The sequence below is a fragment of the Mus pahari genome, chromosome 1, assembly GCF_900095145.1.
Source record: "Mus pahari chromosome 1, PAHARI_EIJ_v1.1, whole genome shotgun sequence".
Taxonomy (NCBI): domain Eukaryota; kingdom Metazoa; phylum Chordata; class Mammalia; order Rodentia; family Muridae; genus Mus; species Mus pahari.
In genome coordinates, this window is record NC_034590.1 from 46998827 (window position 1) to 47007091 (window position 8265).

General features: G+C 46.2%; 1 protein-coding gene across 6 annotated transcripts in view; it reads right to left on the minus strand.

The window, feature by feature from the left end:
- Positions 1 to 6949, minus strand: part of Sv2b (synaptic vesicle glycoprotein 2B) — a 174085-nt gene extending 167136 nt beyond the window's left edge. For 2 of the 6 annotated variants that reach the window (XM_021196584.2, XM_029540326.1), the window contains exon 1: positions 5888 to 6203. The gene's annotated coding sequence lies outside the window, so the exon portion shown is untranslated. The other 4 variants (XM_021196594.1, XM_029540333.1, XM_029540330.1 and 1 more) reach the window with 4 other exon arrangements.
- Positions 6950 to 8265: the final 1316 nt, after the last annotated feature.

Genomic DNA, 8265 nt, shown 5'->3' on the forward strand with positions numbered 1-8265 from the left:
TCATACACACACACACACACACACACACACATGCACTTTCAACTACAGTACCTGCATTTTTTATTCCAGTCCTCCTACCATAGATATTACAAACAAAATCGATGCTCACCCCAAATCAGCCAGTCTCTGAGTAGTCACTGAGAAGCACATAGCCTGGGATAGAACACCTTTCCAACCTTCTCATTTTCCAATAATAAAGACTGCCTATGTCTCTCCTTTTATAAACAGAAACACACTGTGCTAGATACTGTAGAAGTGGCATTTTTCAAGTAAGCTGGCGACATGCTTTCACTCAGCATAAGCTGACTTAAATAACTTTCTCCTCCTTCCAGAATTCTTCCTTGCTGCTTCTGCTTCATCTCAAATTAAAAGCAGTGCAATAATAATCCAAGAACATCACACCCCTGAATTTCAGCCACTTCTCCCTGGAGGATTTTTTTTTTCTCCTTTTTTTTTTTAAAAAAAAAAGTCTGAGCTATTTTTTGGTTTCCATGTGTTTCTCTTTCCTGCCTTGATGATCCGTGTTTCTTTCTATAAGACATAAGCAATTGAAACCCTCACATTTAAAGCCTGTTTTCATTCCCCAAGTTCTACAGTAAGTCTCCCAGGAACCCTTGAGAAGTGGAATCTCTTCAGGCAGTTGCACTTCTCAGAGAGAACCAGCATTTACTGGTACCTCTAGAGAAGCTGTTCTTTTCAGTCACCCTGCAGACGGTCACTAAGCACGTGCTGGCAGATTCTGGACCCTGGCCACACAACAGTGACTCAGCTCACTGAGGGGACAAATGAAGACCTTGCTGGTGTTATTGAAACGTAAGTCTCTGTCCTGGGTTTCTTCTCTGAACTCTTAATACATTTGTGAACTTGACTTCTCCATTGGCTATCCAGCGGCTCATATTCAATAGCAGTAATGGCTAATCTATCCTGTCCCTTACCTCAAAATAATGAATCCTCTTTTCTTGTGCCCAAAGTGTAACTCATTACAGATCGTGTCTGCTCTACCGCCAGATATATGAAGAACTTGGTTGCTTTTCAGCATCACAACCCCCATCCCATCTGATCCAGACCGCCATCCTCTCTTCCCACATCTCTATCTCTTATCACAGAGGTAGCACCCTGACTGACGTCCTTAGTCTAAGCTCTAAAGCTCCAGTGATCACCATGGGACCTAGATCAGATAAAGCAGCCTGTACTCAGAAATGTCCAGGGACTTTCCATCTCTGTCAAAGCCCAAGTCCACTCAAAGCCCTGCATTGTCTGACTTCAGGATACTCCGCTGCTACCATCAACTATTGTGCTGGCTGGTTCTCATTTTGTCCTTCCTACAGAGTCCTATTTCCTGTTCCTGAAATGTGCCAGCACTCTGTTGCTTCAGGACCTCTGCATTCGTTTGCCTTCCCTTGAACAGTCCCTAGAGGTTCACTCTTTTGTTTCTCTCACACCTGTCCCATCAGTTACCTGATTCCCACCCCTTACTTTGCAGTACCTTCCCAACACCATTCAAATATCTCCCTCCCCCTTTCCCTGTTCGGCGTTCCTTCACTGCCTAGCACAGCATACACAAACTCGTAGATTTGTAGATTTGCCTCCCTGACTGGAACGGATGTTTCATGGGGTAGAGTTTGCACTGTGCTTAACTGCTGCACGTCCTGCCTATGACATGTCTGGAACTAAAGACCGCTCAATCAAGCCTTAGTGAATGACTGTCTAAAGATGCATGTAAATACAGAAAAAAAAAGACAGTCACAGGGGACGTCCATAAGCATTATCCATCCAAACTGGACTGATAGAGAAAGGAGATCTAGGCACAGGAACTTAGTTTTTAATGTAGTTTTGTTAATTCCTTGAGACTTCCATCCATGCATACAATGTATCTTGATCATACTCACCCCTGACTCTTCCCCTAAGTACTCTCAGTTCCAATGCCTATACCCAATCCCTCCCTACTTCATCTCTCTCTCTCCTCTCTCTCTCTTCTCTCTCTCTCTCTCTCTCTCTCTCTCTCTCTCTCTCTCTCTCTCTCTCTCTCTCTCTCTGTGCCTTTTCTCTACCTTTTGTGTCCAATGTGTGCTGCCCATGTCATTTCCGGTGCAGGACCATCCACTAGAGCACAGATGACCTATGGGAACCACACCCCTAAAGAAAACTGACTCCCTGTCAACTGTCAATAGCTCCTCAGCTAGGGGCTCCTGAACACTTCTCCCCTCCAGGCACAAGGGAACTTAATGTACTAAGATCCACACATTCCAAATTCTTCCCCTCACTGTACCTTGCTCTTTGCAATACTGAATATAATTGCTCCTCAGTCTTTTTGGCTAAGATCAACTGAAGAAGTGGAATCTACTTCTTTACACCTTCACATTGGCTTCCTTGTATAGTGCTTTTGTTAATAAACGGGGATCAAGAATGGTACATCAGTTATAAGTTTAGACTTAGAAAGACCATGCACACCTTCATCTTCTTTCCTTTTTTCTTTCTTTCCTTCTCCTCCTCCTCCTCCTCCTCCTCCTTCTCCTTTTTCTCTTCTATTTTTCTAGACAAGATCCTATGGAGTTGAGGTTGGCCTTGAAATTACTATGTAGCAAAAGATGACTTGGTATTCCTGATATCCTGCCTCCATCTCTCAACTGCTAAGATTTCATACGTGTATCGCCGTTCCCAGTTTATATGGCAATGGAGACCAAATCGAGGCCTTTGTACATGCTAGACTACCCACGGAGCTATATGCCCAACCCATACACTTCCACTTTCTCCTGGTTCTCTGCCTTTGTCATGTGAACATGCCCAGCTCTACAGGGAGAAGCTGAGAGACAAGCATGGTCAGAATCAAGTCATCTCAGTTCAGGTCATCCCAAAGCAGCCATTTTTCAAACTCTCCATCAACAGAGCCAAGTCACATGAACAGGCACAGCAGAAATCAGCCAATTACAACTCAGGCAGATCTCTTGGCCACTCCATACACATGAGAGAAAGTAATAAATGCCGGTTGTTCAAGGTCACTGAGTTTGAGAGCGGTTTACTCTGTAGTCTCTTAAGACAAACCTTAAAGTGTGTGACCAGTTCTTCAGGTAGGTCTCTAAGCAGTTCTGCTCCCTGTAGCTTGGACGTCATGAATGGGGGTCTGCAGGGCTTACATACACTGGCCATAGAACAAACTGTCTCCACCACTGAGGATCAATAAAGTGGCATGCAGATGAACAAAGCCATTCTGACATAGCCCAGAGAGACAGGTCAGGTTTCTGAGACTAAAGAGTATAACTGAGAGCCAGACCTTGGATGGGAAAAAAAAAAATGCACAGAAGCAAATGCTCTCTTCTGAGATGAATTGGATGATGGCCAGCCACCCTGACCTTGACCCAGCCTCCCCACATCCTATTTCACAGATGCTTTCACAAGGTTTTCAGCCATCAATCTCCCCCTCGCCCTTTTTACTCATGGAACACTGCAGTAGGCTTACTGCACCACAGAGAGCTGGGAGAGTCCTCAGATTTCCCCCAAATGCTGCTTTCTCCAAAGGACAAAGCAGCAAGCTGTGATCTTTATATTAAGTTTTTGGATGGAAGCCCTAAATCAATTCACCCTCCAGCCACACATAAATACACTCCATCGTGCACTGGAGGTCAGTATATTTCCAGATGATTCCAATCCTTTCCGTAACCACAGAGCTTCTTGCCAAAGGGAAGAGAGCGTGAGCTAGTGAGGGCAGCACCTGCTGGACTGTTGTTCACTAAAGGTGACTCTGGTTCATCTGGAAAAGAAACAAGTGTAAGCACGGTCCTCCATCTGGGGGCTAGGAATCAGAGCCACCGAGCTTGCCTTGCAGAGATGTATCCCTCTGGCTTGTGCATTAGATCCTGTTTTGAATTGCCCAAGTCCCGCTTCCTTCCAAATAACCATCTCTTGAACATGGAGATTAGGAACTCAGCCAAGTCCTTAAACAAGAACTCAATGCTGTATCTTAAGGGACAAATATATAAACAGAAACCATGAAGCAAGACAGCAATGACCTTTTCATGTTATCCTCGGACAGTTCCCACCACCATCCCCCTCATTCACACAACTGGGCTTCCTGGGTCTCGGTCTTGTTCTCTTATGTGTTTGTCTCTTGTCCCAGGCTTTTGCAGGTTCTGTAACTCTACTCATACCGCCTGGCTTTCTCCCTCATTTTCACCGGAGTTGGTCAAGATGCCCTCGTTATCAACTATCTCTCTGACCACATAGATAGTAGATAGATATGAAAGAGAAAGATAATAGATTAGATAGGTAAATAGATGATAGATATGAAAGAGATAGACAGATGGGTGATAGAGATGATGATGATAGATGGATAGATAGATAGATAGATAGATAGATAGATAGATAGATAGATAGATAGATGATTGATAGATGGGTAAATAATAGATATGAGATAGATGATAGGTAGATAATTGATAGATAATAGATAGATAGATAGATAGATAGATGAAAGAGATAGACATATAGATGATAGAGAGATGATGACAGACAGGCAGATAGACAGACAGGTAGGTAGACAGACAGACAGATAGATACAAAACCCACTCTAAAACTTGCAGCACTCCTCATGTTTCTTATTCTACTTTATTTTTATCCATCTCAGCTCCTGGGCTGATATACTCAATACTTATTTATTTGTTCAATAACACACTCACGCACGTGTGCACACGCTGCATGCACACACACACACACACACACACACACAGTTTGCTCAATGCTACAGTTGTCACATGTAGAGAAGCGCCGGGCACATGGTAGGAACTCAATGAACAAACTTCATGCCAAATGATTAGTATATGAGCAAATACTTTTAAGTGTGTGTTATATAGTTATCAGAACAGTGTCATTGTTTCCATTTTACAGATGATGAAATCAAGGCTCAAAGAAAGGCTAGGATACTTGCCTAAGACCAGTTCTCTTAGAGCAGTCAAGGCCACACTACCCACAGTGTGCCAGGTTATTGTTCAAACACCTGGTGCTTTCAGTAACAAAATGCATGTAAGGCACACCTCTGGCAAAAGGAATAACCCACCAACAATGTTTGCTTTTTGTCCCAGAAGTTGATCTGCTCTGAAACTCCCTTAGAAATTTCGAGAGTCCCTGCCTTTGTGAAAAGCTATTTCAATACTCCATCGTCCTGAAACTTAGAGAAAATACTTATCAAGAGAAACAAAAGTAAAAAGCCGGACCTGCATTGGTGTACTTCACCCTCAGTGCAGCCTTCAGAGTGACTCCTTGACACTACTCTTGTTCTGCCAATATCAGCTCTGCCTTCCCACCAGCAGCGATGGTGATGGAACGGGAGAGGGTTGCAGGATATTCAAGAGCAGTGGATCAAGAAACAAATCCAATCTCTGCTAAGCCCCCTGGGGGCTTCATTTTAAGATAATTCCCTTTTCCTCTCTGCAACCATCCACTCCTGAACATCACACCACCATTCCTGAACTGGTCACACCTCCTTACTACAGGTGTTTGTCCCCCCACCGGGTGTGAGCTTGAGCCACATTAGGATTTTGTTTCAATCACCTCTTCAACCCTAAGGATCAGTGCCACCTCTGACACATGAAACCCTTGGGCAAGTATTTGCTGACTCAGGGAAGGCGCAGATTGTGCATCACTCACCATATCAACTGCATCTTCTAGCAAGCAGAACAAGTCGCCTCTTCTGCATGGGGCAAGCAAAAGCATAGAAGAGACCCCGCCAAACTGGTTGCAATGTCTAGTTCCCCACCATCCACACACCTCTCATCCCTCACCTGCCCCTCCCCGAGGCCCAGAGCCACCCACATTCACCTTCCAAACAGGCTTAGAAACCAGCAAGCATCGCACAGTGCCCCACCCTACCTTACCCAACACATCTGCATCAAGTTACCTTTAAACGAAGCCTGTTTGCATCTGCAATTTCTGGATAAAAGATAAAAGCATTTGGGCAGCCGGATCTGCTGCACCCGCACCCGACAGATGAGAAATCTACCACTGGTCTGCGGAGGGAACAGCGGCGCCTCGCTCCTCCCTAGCTAAAGGCATTTGCTCACCCATCCCTGCAAAACAAATCATGTTCTTTTCCTTGCGCTAAAAATCCATCCAGAAACAAAACCGGAGTCCCTAAGAAACGGCTCCCACGCCCGCGGAGGGCGCCCTCCACACAGAGAAGCACACATTCACAAACCCCAGTTCAGAGCCAGCAGGTATGGGCACGTATTTAATCTTTTCTCTGAGAAAAAGCCAGTCTACACGGAGTGAGGTTGAACTAAAGGGATGACCAGGAAGCGTGTGAAAAGCAGCTATAAATGTCAGTAGCCCAAGTTGGGAAACTATTTACCGCGCCAATAGTTCATGTGCTTTCACTCCAAGTCCTGGGGAAGGCCACGTTCAAAGAAGCGCGCAGCTCCGGGCAGCAGCAAGTGCTCCTTTTTCGGTGCGCTGCTTTCCAACTCTGCTGTCCTTTGAGGCTTTTCCCAACAACCTCACCCAGATGTCCCAGCGCGGGTCTGAGCATGCCAGGCCTGGGAGCCCGGCACCACCGCGAGGATCGCCGTCCCCTACCTGGGTGGAAAATCCGCAGCGAGCGGGTCAGCAGCCGAGCATCTTCCGTCTGGGCAGCTCAGGCTAACGCGGTTTGTGATCCCAACCCAGGCAGGCGCTCTCCCCAGGGCACACCTGCACCGCCGCGCCCTCGTAGCCTTCACTGCTGCCTCTGCTGTGCGGAGCTTCTGTGCAGCGCGTTCCCAGCCCCCTGCAGCACCCCAGCCCTCCCAGGGCTCCTAAGTCTATTCAGTAGGATCAGCCAGAGCCTAGTCCAGGCACGGTGTTCACTGCGGAAAGCTCTGTGCATCTAACTCCCTTTCAGATCCAAAGAGAGGAGTTTCGGATAGGTTGGAGGGGAGCCAGAGCCCACTCCCCAGACCCGCCCTTTCTGGATTTGTGGATGGACAGATCTGCAAACTTCTTATTCTATTAGGTCTGTTCCCAACTGACTATAAATATTTTGGTCTCTGCACCTCCCACCTAAGACTCCAGGGCGCATAAGGCTCCATTGTCCCCAAGCTCAGTCTTGGACAGGGGCATCCTCAGATTATGCCATCCCCAAACTACCCAAGATAATAGATGTTGACAAATCACTCTGGCCTTCTTAACTCCTTTGGAACTGAAAAAGAGTTTGCTTGGCCAGTGGAGGGTCCGGAGGGGGGGGGGGGATGAGGAAATTTGGAGGGTTTAATATATTGGAGAAAGACTCTAGTTGTTTCCTTCTTACCAATACGGCACGCACGCACACACACACACACACACACACACACACACACACACACACCAACACCCATTCATAACTGGCTCACAACCACAATGTGCAGCCAGTCTCGGAAGACTTTCCCAAAGCACAGGGCTCCTTCTAGAAGGAAGTCAGGTCATGAACGAAGTCACCCTGAAAGTTCAAAGTCCAAATTAAACAACAGTACAGGTGCCTAGTCTTCTGTAGTGTCTGCTAAGTACCTTCCCTAATTGTTTTTCTAACTATGAGAAAGGTATCTATGTTTTTCTAACTATGAGAAAGATAACTATGAGAACGATACCATGACCAAAGGCAGTTTGGTGGGGAAAGGGTCTACTGAACTTACATATCACCAGCACAATCCATTGAGGGAAGTCAGGGCAGAAAATGAAGGAGAGGCCATGGAGGAACATGCCTACTGGCATGTTAGGTCTCCTTTCTTATTCGACTCGGGACTACCTGGTCAGGGCTGGCACCATTCCCAATAACCTGGACCTTCCCGAATCCGTCTCTAATTTTTAAAAAATGCCCTCACAAAACTTACCTACAGTTTTCTGATGAAGGCGTTTTCCCAATTAAGTTACTCTTCACATATATGTGTAGGTTTGTGTTGTTAACAAAATCAACCATTGTACCTAATTATGTCAAAATGGAGGCAAAAGAGAAGAATCTTGCCTCTTCTCAACACTTCTGCCACCCCAAGGTCTTCACTTCGATCACCCCCCTCCAGCTACAGTAGGCTTCTCCCAGCTCCCCACCTCTTTCTTAGCCTGGGCTTGACCCTGAACCACCTTGCAAGGGCTTCCCTAGTTCCCCTCCCAGAGTCGTTCCCGTTCCGGAAGGTGTAAGTCTAATTTTGATTCCTTCCTGAGTAAAACCAGGCCATCGGCTTCCCTTTGTCCTCAGAAACCATACTTCCGGGTCGAGTGAACAAAAGTGTCCCCCCACTGACATCATCAGCTTCCATGTGTCACCTGATC